Source organism: Anser anser (genome assembly GCF_964211835.1).
Source record: "Anser anser genome assembly, chromosome: 5".
NCBI classification, from domain to species: Eukaryota; Metazoa; Chordata; class Aves; order Anseriformes; family Anatidae; genus Anser; species Anser anser.
In genome coordinates this window covers 7658493-7670712 of record NC_139725.1, presented here as the reverse complement: position 1 = coordinate 7670712, position 12220 = coordinate 7658493, and the positions used below count along the sequence as shown (strand labels likewise).

Sequence of the window (12220 nt, the reverse complement as noted above, 5' to 3'; positions counted from 1 at the left end):
TTCCTGGATCTGAGTTATTTCCCGTTAGCTCATAAAAACTATTTCTGTTTTTAGGATTTGTGTAGATACAAGATACTTTATATTCATATATGCTGAAACAACTTCGATGAAACTGTTCTCTTTAGATTAAGGTAAGCACCCTGAATCTTAGATGAGGTTGAAGAGTGTCCGCATTTCGCCCGTAAAGAATGCTTGCTGCTTGTTTTAAACCCATGGTTAGTGAAGAAATTTGCAATCTTATTTTCAGCCAAGTTCAGTCATCCAGTAATGTACTGGGTATCTGACAGCCTCTAGTCTTCACTGCAGTATTTTCTGAAATCTGATACACCAGCTTGAGATCAGGTTGATGAATAAAGGGAAGGGGAATGTGAGTAATTTTGTTTCTGGCATTTTCTTAGTCATTTGGGAACAGTTGTTTCTGCTGAAATAAATACTGATGATATTTGCATATGAATTTAGGCTTCAACATCCAAACACGTCAACATTTCATTAAAAATAATAAGCATTTTGGTGTTTATTTACTGTTTTAACTCCCTTCTGTTGAGTCTGAGGAAGGAGCTACTGCACTGCACTAGTTTGCATTTTACTTGTAACCCTAAGGGCCATGGACTGAACGCTGCCTTCCCCCTGGCAAGGTGGGATACCACTGGGAGGCTTTGGACGTTGAGCATTGGAAAGTACAAGGTGTAGGAGAACCGATCTCTGTACATCTCACACACGTAGTTTGCTGCTAAGGCAGCTGTAGTGTTCGTGGCACAGTTGGTCTTTGTGCCTGAGATTGCCTCTTGAGCGCTAAGGGTCAGCTTCCTGAAGAAAAGACAAGCCGTGCCTTCTGTGAGTGAGCTTTAAAAAAATTGGAGAAGAAATAGTGGCATACTTGAGTTGAAAGAGTGCAGGAGTTTTCCACAGCAGAGAATTAATCCTCAGAGTTTATCAAGAGAGTAGCAAAATAATATGTTGAAAAGCTATCAGAATCTCTGCTTCTCCTTCCTTAAACCTAACTTCCATTCGTTTTAGATTTGAAAAGGCCTGCGACAAAGGACAAAAGTGAAATGATCTGGAATTGAGAAAGAAGCGAATAAGAGAGAAGTCCAGGCTTTGATCCAACCGCTTTGATTAGTGGTAGTTCTAAACACGTAAGACAGGACATGAAGGGCACACGTGCATCTCGTAATTGTTGCCACAAGAAGAAAGGCCAGTCGTGTTCTTAAAACTAGAGCGGCATCCGATGCCCACGGGCGTCTGGGGTGCAGCTCCAACATACCTGGGACGTGTGAGGGCCTCGACAGCAGCTGCAGGTGACACAGTTTGACTTCTCTCTTCTGAAAGGAGGAGTTAGCACGGAAAGTGGGAAGTTTGAAAATGTGCCTAGTATGGGCTACTTCGGGGTGAAAAGAGATTATTGTTAATAGTGGTTAAACAACTACTCCTACGAGGTAGTAGAGTGTGTATAGCGAAATGTAGCACACGCATACTGCGTCAGTCTGATTCTGAGGTTAAATCAGTGAAAATCCTTTTCTGGATTCTGCAAGCAGGAGGAAAGAATTAAAAATGAAAGATGTGCGAAGCTGGAAAGAATAAAACTTCAGACTTAGAAGGCAGTGCCTGTTTCCACGTTTTCTCCTACCCACGTTGCTGTGGATCCGAAACTACCTGCGGTACCTTGTCTGTCGTGTCGCGCATCACCTGTTAGCAGTGTGCCAGTGTTGCTCTTTTAAGGGAGATACCCCAGCTGATTCCTGCTGTCTTTGAATATGAAGAAGACATGGGAGAAAGTAGAGGAAAGACTGTGCAAGATAAAGAAGGTAAATATTGTGGCCAAACACTCCCATTTTCAGGTATTATAATCGGGCTTGATCCATCGGTTGGCGCAGCTGCAGTAGGTCTGCTCCTGACGTTCCTCCTGTATTCCAGGCATATGTATACATTTTCTTTATAATGACCAAAAAACCCGTATGCAGTGATTTTGGCTGCTGTCTAGGAAATTCCGTCTGCATGATCTACGTACTGATCATACGCAGTGTTTTCCCAAGTGCTCGTGCAGTGGGGTGGCGACCAAAAAAATTCCTGAAGCAAGCTAATACGAATCAAAATCCATTTGTATATCAGTTAATAAAAAAAGCATCAGAACTGTCCTGCATCACTGTATTGTTCAGTGTTACGATTTCACTGTAGTGTCTTACATGCCAGTAAATAAAAAGTCTTTAATTAAACGGTGTGTTTGAGAGGTACAGATTTTGTAAGTTCAACCTCACATAGTTGCTAGCTAGGGTAACACAAGAAGATTGTTTTATAAATCTGTTTGACTCAGAAATGCTAAGGTACAGATTTTTTAAGTGTGCAAGTCAAAGGAAAGGCTAAACATTGAAATTTATGGAAATTAAAATGTCAGAAGACATTCCAAAGAGATGGAAACAAAGATGTTGCATTTATTTTCTGTAGTAGCTATAAAACAATGAAATAACTGAGGCCACTAAAATATGTTGGCAACCAATGTAAAGATGACAAGAAAAGAGTTGAAAAACTGAAGTTTATCCTTGGGAACAGATTGTTACCAAACAGCTGTTCTTTGTTTTGAAAATAATAAAAATGACTTAGATGATGTTATGTTGCTTGCCACTGAAGTTTTGAAAAGCTGATTGAAAAGAAACCATTTCAGGCTTGCCTGGTTTTCTTTACGTAGTTTTCTTTTAATCTTATGAGTAGCTTTGGCCGATGAATGTATCAGTGATGAAAGACTGGATTTTTGTAAGGGTCGTGGCTGGCTAAGAAAGGGAGTGCATTTTTACAGCTCTCTGTCACTGCAGTTTTGTCTTTGATATGGGGTCTTTAAGCTGAAATGTTTAGGGTTAGTTTTAAGAATCCTTAAAACTGATGGTTTCTGTTTTATGTAGCGTTTTCTGGTCTGGTTTTCCATAATACTGTAGTTTTAAATATGCTTCTCTGATCTTGTGGTAAAACATCTTGGAGGAATGATTGTAAGGCCAATCCAGACCTGATCCTTGTAGCAACTTGGTGTTCTCAGCTACTTTTGTCTGAAGTCCTCGATGCTCACCGACTCAAAAAGTCTCAAACCTTTTTTTTTTTTTTTAACTAAATGTATTCATTGAATTAGATATTCACATAAGTCGGCTTGAAAAATTGTCCATTGTTGACTGGCAGGCAATAAATGTAATTGCCCAGGTTTTGCACAGTGTTCAGTAGCAGAGATGTTTTCAAAGCCGCAGCCTGCTGAACTCATAAATATATTTCCCTATGCTTGCATCAGTATCAGTTCAGTATCCAAAATTCATTGCTATTTAATAATGAAAAGTTTTGCTTGCTGTAGAAAATAATTTAACATTTTGTGTGTACATTCCTATGCATCACAGTGTGAAACCATATTCTTGGGCTCTAACTTGGCTGCAGGCAGTAATTGTTTGCTAGGCAAGTCAAGGGGGGAGCATCGATTAAACTTTTTATGGGGTGCTGTTTGTGAATTTACAGCTATTAAAAAAGCATTACTTTCCATACCTACCTTTTGTTTTCTTTGCCTAATGAAATACCTATAAAATGCTTATGGACTCCTGTTACATAATTAATATGAAAATATTGAGTGCATTTCAAAAGGAATTTTACCAGCGTGTCAGTTACCAATTGCTCTGAGACACCCTTCTGTGTTGCTGAGAAGTCCTATGTAAAAATCCTGCTAACCAGCTTGGGTCGTACAATGCATGTACAGCATTTCCTCTGGTCGTCTCACATCCACAAGAGCAGTGAAAATCAGAGATGGGAGCTGGTAAGCTGTAAGGAGGAGTGTGGAACATGGTGAAAACTGTATTAGTTAAAGGTTTAGGTCAGCAAGTAAAGTATTGGTAAAAGGTTTAGGTCAGCAAGTAAAGTATTGGTAAAAGGTTAAGGTCAGCAAGTAAAGTATTAATAAACACATTTAGGTCAGAAAGGAATCACTGACATTGTTGAAGTTGTTTTCTGCATAAGACCTTAAGATTTGCCATTTTATAGTGACTGATGCACAAGTGTAGCAGATCTGGATAGAGAATAATCTTTAAAAGACTATGCGATCCTAATTAATGTTTTCAGGGGCTGGGTAGTTCACAACAATTACTAGTAAAGGATGTCACTGTCATGTTTGGAAATTATCTTATTTCTATACTGAGTAAGTCCCACTTCATTTTCCAGCTGTCTTATTTACCAGACTGAATAAATAAAAAAATAAATAAAAAATGAGAGACTTACAGGCTCTGAGATCCGTGCTCCAAGCGCAGCTGCTCGCACACCGTGATCAAGCCATGCCTTTCACTTTGAGCTCAGTCAGATGGCTCAGCCAAACGCATACGAGACAGAAGTTCAGTCTGGGTGTTAGGAAAAGGTTCTTCACCGGGAGGGTGGTTGGGGACTGGGACAGGCTCCCCAGGGCAGAGGTCACAGCACCGAGCTGCTGGAGCTCAAGAAGTGTTTGGACAGCGCTCTCAGACACGTGGTCTGAATTTTGGGTGTTTCTGTGTGGAGCCAGGAGTTGGACTTGATGATTCCTGTGGGTCCCCTTCCAAGTCAGGATATTCTGTGATTCTGTATTTTCCAGATCTTTTGTCATTCTCCTGACTCTTCTTTGAAGTCTTTCCAGTCTGACATCCCTCTGGAACTGCAGCCTCCAGAGCTGGTCCGGTATTCCCGGTTCATCGAGAGCCCTCATCAGTGTCGGGTGTAATGCAGTCCTTTATCGTAATGAACTAAGGTCACTCCTGCAGGAGTTCCCATTGATCTGATTATTCACATCTGCTTGCAAGATTTATTTTTTTAGAGTAAGTCTGTACCGCAGGCTTGGGTATAATCGAGAGAAGCGAGATGAACGGCCCCTGAAGCTACAGCTACTTGTGGAAGCGGCAGTCTGCTCGGTGGACCTAACCTTTCATCGCTGTTCCCCTTCATAGACACTTACCCGTGAAATTGGTCCATAGTCTTTATTTCCAGATGTGTGATCTGACACTTGACTGCATCTGCTTGCCTGATTCGTTTCTTTCCCAGTCTGTAACCTGTGAACTTTGGTCGGAGAGGGTTTTTACTTCCTCCAGGTTACTGATAAAAATGTTGAATAGTGCAAAGCTGAGAATCAATCCCGTGGGAGTCCGCTAGAAGTATTGCTGCTCGACTTAATCATTTTAAATCTACTGCATATGCATCATATATGCATCATATATTCATTTTATATTTTATTAATCAAAATGTGAGATACGAAGTCAAATGCCTCATTGAAATCTCAGACCAGTAGATCAAGCTTGTAGCCTAATAGAAATATAAAATTAATGTGAAGTGATTCATTGTCCATAAAAATGTGTTCCTGGACATTAATTATTCTATCCTCTTTTTGTTCTTCATTAATCAAATCTTTTCTCTACTAATTCAGTCCATCATCTAGCAGCGATATCAAAATGTCCATTGGACAGTTCCCATTTACCCTGTTTAAATGTTACGGTATTACAGAACAAAGATAAATCCTGGGCTTTGTTTGCTTTGTCCCCTAATACCAGGGGGAATAAGGGGACAATCAGCAACTGAAAAAAAAAGCCTGATTCAAAACCAGTCAATGCTTCTTCAGTGCCTCTGGTTGTAGAGCTTCTGGGCACAGAAAGGGGGGTGTCTCAAGAACCACCACAACCCAGGTTCTGGTGCCCTCTTCTGTAAAGCCTGGCTGTGCTGACTGATGGAGATGGGACGGATGCTCTTGGGTTCAGCGTGGCATTTCCTGCGCTCCTGTGTGGACAACCAGAATGCCCCAAATTTGGACAACTAGTACTAAAAGAATATGACCTGTAAGAAGATGCATGGAAAATAAACTCCTGAAAAACGAAACGTTGCTTGGGCTTAGGGGACGCTTGTGAGGGCAGTGGTTTGTCAGCAGCCACCGAGGCACCTGGACGCTCACTTGCATCCCAAGAAGGGGCTCCTCAGGGCAGGGGGAGACCTCTCACGAACTGTGGGCTGATCCTCTGCGGGTGCCTCGCGCCTGCTGTTCTGTCCTCACGCCAGCTTCTTCAGAGAGCAATGTGGCTTGTGTCTCCGTCCAGGTGCCCAGGGGCTCCTCCTGCCTCTGCTCTTCTTGCAAGAGGTGCTGCAGGAGCTGCCCCGAGCTCCTGGGGAAGCCACTGAACATCCCGTCTGAAACCTACGGAGGGAGCAACCTTCATGCTGCTTAAGGGGCATGGCGTAAAACAAAGGGAGGTAGGAGGAGATTAGGGACCGAGACAGAACTAACTGCTTTCCATGAAGTGCAGGTGAGGTTGAAATTTGGGACCGATCTATCAAGGCAAGTGCTGAAAGCTGTGCATATGAATGAGTTTGAGATATAGATTTAGAGAGGAGGCAATTAGGGATTGGGTAAACAGGAGAGGACAAGCATACTGAGTTGAATAGGCTTTCCAGTTGCAAAGCTGACTGATACTCTTTCCTTGGTAGATATTTCAGGCAGATAACGGGATGCTAGGTGAACGCTATTAAGACTCTATTCCTTGAGTGCACCTAAAGAGGTAGGGTGTTAGGGCTGTATTAGAACTAGACCTCAGAGAAAAATCTTTCAGGTTTCTGGTGTGCTCAGTGAGACCGCGAGGTGATGATTTTCTGCTTGGGGAAGTAGCAGCGTATGTAGAGAAACTGCAAAGCAGGCCCCCTGCGTTCGGCTCCCAGGTGCTGCCAACTGGTTTACTATTATTCTGTGTCAAGTAGCTTGCCGGTTGTTTCTTGCAGGACTTTGGCTGGGAGTTGAGGATAGGCTGGTGAAAACCCTGGTCTGGCTGGGGCCGAAGGAAACGCTGCTGCTGCTGCTGTTCGTGTGGGTGAGGTCGCAGAGATCTCAGCCAGTTTGATCTCCTTTCCAGATGACTTTGGCTTCCTTCATTTTGCAGCGTGGGGTCAGTGTCCTACGTAGGAGACTGTGTGTGGAATGACATTTCAATACTGGTCTCCTTTTTGTCCTCTAAAGGGCCCCAAGCCAGCCGCTGCAATTAATGAAACTCCTCGAATGCTCAAAGGGAAGCACATATAATGCTTATCTGAAATTAGTCTACGGTCCTCCACCATACTGCCGAGCTCTGAACCACATTGATGAACTGTCTGTGCGGCGCATATTTTGTTGAAAAGCCAATAGCTCATTTTAAAAATCAGCGATGAATTAAAGTAATAGATAATTGTAACAGGACTGAGATAATAAAGTATGGAGTATTCAAATTTTATCAGATATTTTGATATATCCAATATTTTCAGTATAAGGCAGATAATTAAAATTACCCCAAAGAGAGAATCTCACAGGAAGATATTCTGGGGATGCAATTTGTTTTCATCAATATTAACTGTAGGCTACGATAATGTAGCGTATTGTACAGAGTCTATGTAGTATACATTTCTGGGGCTATTATTACAACTGTCTGATCAAAGAAATCTTCCTGTATAATTTCTATAGTTACTTGACTACTAATTTGATTCTAAAATTGTCTTTGTAGGCAGTTATTGCTGAAATTAATGCTATCTGCTTGTGCACGCAGAAAATTCCTCTACGTCTTTGCAGCCAGCTTAAATTCACTGTATTGATGTTGAATTGTTTCAGCTCTTCAGGTGTTTCCATAGCTAATTTGTCCTAGCCCTGGGTGTCTGCTTATTTTAGCTCTCAGATCCGTTTCTATCCCGCCCACGTGGAAAGCAAAGGGGGAAGTTGCAGTGACCTCCGCAGATGTGGGCTCAGCCTGCAGTGTGTAGGCTCTGATCTGCCAGCTGCGTCTGAAGCACGGGTGATCGCTCTTCTTCCCGTTAAGTTCCGGGGGAGGCATGCTGAGGCAGGGGACTGTTTGGACGTGTAGTCAACAGCTTGGACTCCAGGGACAGCCAAGGAGATGGGTGTAGCTGTTACACAGGGCACTGAAGGAGTAGATGCTCTCCTAAATCCTATGTTTTTATAAATTAAGGTTGCCATTTTAAGGTGCATGACAAGTTGTGCTGGAGAAGTAATCTGCTGAGCCCTTCAGTGGCTAGGACAAAGTAAACGAAATACAATAAGGAATAATTTTGAAGCTAAATAAGTTGTAAGTTATTGAAGTTACCTGTGCTATCTTAAGATCTGTTTCCGCTTAAATAAATGGTAGGTTGTTTGGGCAGATATGATATTTGTTAAATCAGTGCTCTTCTCGGTGACAATATTGGCATTTATTCTTGTAAACCACTGAAGGATTACCATTTTAGCTGATGCCACAGTCTCCTTAGTGAAACTGCTTTTTAGGAATATTACCACTGCACCCTTGATAATTTACATGTCTAAAAGGAGAACGCGATCTCACTGATGAGCAAAGAAGGGTAACATCTCTTTCCTAGCAGGGCTCGTGCCTAAAGCTGCGGCTAACATCTCCAGTCTCTGGTTTTCCTGGGGTGGCACCGGTGTGCCGTGCAGCGAGGCGGGTGTCCTTGGGCAGAGCCCCCCCTTGCAGAGGGCACCGAGGCGAAGGGGCGAGCCCCAGCTCCCGCAGGGGCCGGATTCAGCTCTGTGTGGCTGTGCCATGTGCTTGTCCTGTAGAATAAATGCCAATAAATCCTTACGAACTAATTTGCTTTAACTAGCATTTGTACTCACTGCAGTGACAGCAGTATTTATATTCAAGCCCAAGATAGTGCACGTTTTGCTTCCAAAACTTCCTGAAGTGTAGGAGCACCACCAATGCTGAATTAGTAATACATTTGTGACTTGTGCTGCATTGAAGACCTACACCTTTTTATTTCTTTACATATTATTGTGAAATAGTTGTCAGGTGGTAGTTGTCTCCCTGTAAATCCAGAGGAGAAAGAAAGCAGCTGTGCACCTGACCGCGATTTACATCTCTACCCATGGTTGCGTTTTCTTGGTTAATCTCAGTGTAAAACGTCATTTTTAGTCTTCGTTTTAAGTTTGGCCAACTCAGTTTAACCAACCCGTGTAGTCCCAGTGCAACACCCCCACTGTACAGTTACTCAGGCAGAGACATGTTACACGTTTCAAAGCTTTCTAAATTGAGATATTTACCTAATTGTTTTTAATAGTGTTTTTTTTTTTTTTCAGGCCAGCTGACTCGTACACTTTCCCAAGCATTTAATTTGATTACTACATTAATTCCGTATCAAGGACTAATTATAATAGACAAAGAAAGAATAAGCAAGTCTGAAGTTATGAAACAAAACTGCCATGTGAATGTATTGCCTGTGGTTCTTCGGGACCCAGTCATCTGCTACAACTTCTTTTAATAGCTCATTCTGACTTTAATGCGATCAAAACAAATGTAGCATTTTGTTCCTGGGTTACAGTTGGATCCTGCCGCTTGGTTGTTGGCACAGGACATGTTCAGGATGGGTGGGAGCACTGACCCCGATTGTGGTGCACAGAAGGCACCAGGGATGTGTCCCAGAGCCCTCCTGAAGGCCCCTGGTACACATTGCTCCCTTACTCAGTTCGCTGCGTGACGGTGCTCCCACAAATCTTTATCAAAAATAGTGTTATTTACCTCCGTGGGATTTCATGAACGCATCCATTTTCAATACAATTTGAAAGTTAATTTACAAGAAATGCTAGCTAACATTTTTTAATATTCTGCTTGCTTTCCCAGCAGAACAAAATGAAATCAATTGACTTTGTCTGCCCTTCTTTTATCAGTCTGTTTGAAAGTCAGAAAACGGTACAGCCCTCCCTCGTAACTTCTTAATCCTCTGGCCGATTGTCATCAGATTCGACAATCGAGCTGTTGGCCATGTCACGTTCTCCCTGCTTTCATATGAAGCTGTCACTGCAAAGGGGAAGGAGAGCTGATGGGCAGACACTCTGCCTTTACCTGCTGTGTCCCGATGTGTTTTGGAAGCAGTGGTCTAGGATGCAGGTAGTGGCCTTCAGTCCGAACATGTGGGAAGGGCCTTTTGGGGTACAGCCGTGGGGCTCTGGGGCCCAAAGGCCCTGGTGGTGGAAGCTGGCAGTGCTGAGAGCTGGGTGAGAAGAGGTGATGAAATTTTTGATGGCGCTGTGGGAGCTGGGCTTCCTGTGGTAGCGGGGAACCAAGGTCCATAGGTGCGCAGCCCTGTGAAGAGACAGAACAGATGCCTGCCAAGTGCAAGGGGTCTGCCAGGGCAGCAAGGCAGCCATGAGTGCTCACCTGAATGGCAAATATCAGAGCCCTCTGAAGCGCAAGCTGGGCATTGTTGCCATTAAGCCAAGAGCAGCCTCCTCCCCAGCAGACCCTGTCCCACCACCGGTCTTAGCGTGGTGGGAGGATGCTGGCCCTGACAGGAAGATTTTTTTCCTGTGGTGTGAGGTTAGAAGCCTTCAGCTGGTTCTGGGCTTAAGGATAGAAAACGGTAAAAAAAACAAACAGAAAAAAACCACAGATCATCACGTCCATGGAACTGCTGTTAGTGCAATTTGAAAGACATTGTAATTACAGGTGTTGATTCATTCAGCAAGCAGAAGGTACCAAGAAATAAAAATGAGCTCTTAAAAAGTCTGGCCTAGTTCTCCAGGCTTTTCCTCCTTGAAACAGGAATCCTGTCGGCATGCAGTCTCGTTTATACGAACACATATATACATGCAATAGTCCTCTGCTATGTCATGTGCATTGTCCTGCACATCCTCAGCATGTGCTGAGTCCTGTATTTATCACTACAGCAGTAACCGAAACTGTTTGGCAGTTCTCCACAATGCTATTGACTTTCTGTTAAAAAGAAAACAAACAAACAAAACACCACAGTGCACATATTTAGAAAAGACACGAAATTAAATTCTGTCTTCCAAGATATCTTGTGGTGCTGTCAAACACTCAACATCATTCTGGAAATAAGTTTTTTTTTTTTTTTTTTTCTTTGAGGGATAATTCAGAAATTGCTAACTGACATTAAATTTGTGGGTTAATCCCATAAAGAGGTGGTGCGGATCACTTGTGCTCAGCCTTTTCTTTGGAGAGAGAAAGAGGACACACTGCAATGTGTAGTTTTCAGATCAGTGATTTATAGTATAATGAAGTGTGATTTGGGCAGCCTGTAAGCTTTAAGATTTTATATTAAAGCAAAATGAAATTAGCATAAACTTTGGTGCAAAAAGAGCGATACGTTCCAGTGGGAGCTTGCAAAAATGGCTCAAAAGTAAATAGCAGCTCAGGCTCTTGGAAGCTTCAGTCCCTCGCCCATCCCAGGCGCTGCCTCTGGGATGAAATCAGGACCTGCTCGTCTCTGCCTGGCAGCAGGGCAGGGCTTGTGAAGGTGCTTGGGTTGCCGCAAGAGAAGAAAGGAGGGTGCCAGTAAGATCTTGTTCCTTTTATGAATTTGCTGGAGTTTCCCTGTAATTCTCTCCATATGGCAAACTGATGTAGTAACCCGCAGTGTTACTCCACGTGTCCTGATGGTAGATGTTTGGATACTGGAGCAATGCTACTCATTAGTAGGAATAACATTGCAAATAAGATTTACATCAGTGCTTTCATGGGCTTTAAATTGAGATTTTACAAAAGCCCACTTCTCTTCACAGTTGTCCTTTTTGTCCTTTTGCCAAAGTCCAGAGGAAAAATACCCCAAAGCACCCAAGGACCTCTGAGGCTCGATTTTAAAATTACCGTAGACACTTCAGCCACCAGTGCTCAGTAATTTTCAGTGAGACAACGGGTACCCAGCACCACTCCCAGTCGGAGTTACAAAGGCACTGGAGTGCCTACAGTTGCACAGGGGGCCAGCAAGGACAGCAGAATAATTTCGGCACAGAAACTGCATTGCCTTTTTGAGGGACTGGTGGTTGCTGGAGTGAGTAGGTGCTCGGCAGCTACATAGCTGGCAGCTCCTGCCAGGCTTGCGAGGCCCTTCTGTGCATCGTTTGTGAATCTGCCCTGGAGGCCCTCGTGCTGAATCGTTCCCAGTGCTGCATTCATTTAGTGTTTATTTTGTCAGGCTTCTGAGACCTTGTGTGCAAGGTTGTGTACTGCAGGTTATTCTTGTAGTAGTTTTTCTTCAGCTCAAAGTATCTGCATGTGTCTTCAGTGTTAATTACAAACAGCAGCAGCCTGTTACGATGCTAATAGTAAAGACTGAAGAACAGTTGGCACGAAACAGCATTCGTTTTGCAGTAGTTAGGCAGTGTTGGCGTAATAGGCTGGGATCCTTCAGACCCCCCTGTGAGCAGGGACAGCTGCTTCCTTTTCCCTCTCTGACCTCACAAGCCCTCTGCTGTAGGTAAGAAGAA

General features: G+C 43.3%; 1 protein-coding gene across 12 annotated transcripts in view; it reads left to right on the top strand.

The window, feature by feature from the left end:
* Positions 1-12220, top strand: part of KIAA1549L (KIAA1549 like) — a 144121-nt gene that overhangs the window by 3539 nt on the left and 128362 nt on the right. Inside the window, exon 1 of one of the 12 annotated variants that reach the window (XM_083837831.1) lies at positions 11304-12210. The exons of the other annotated variants lie outside the window; for them this stretch is intronic. The gene's annotated coding sequence lies outside the window, so the exon portion shown is untranslated. Of the gene's footprint in view, positions 1-11303; positions 12211-12220 lie in introns of those variants that run through there. 12 annotated transcript variants of the gene reach the window in all.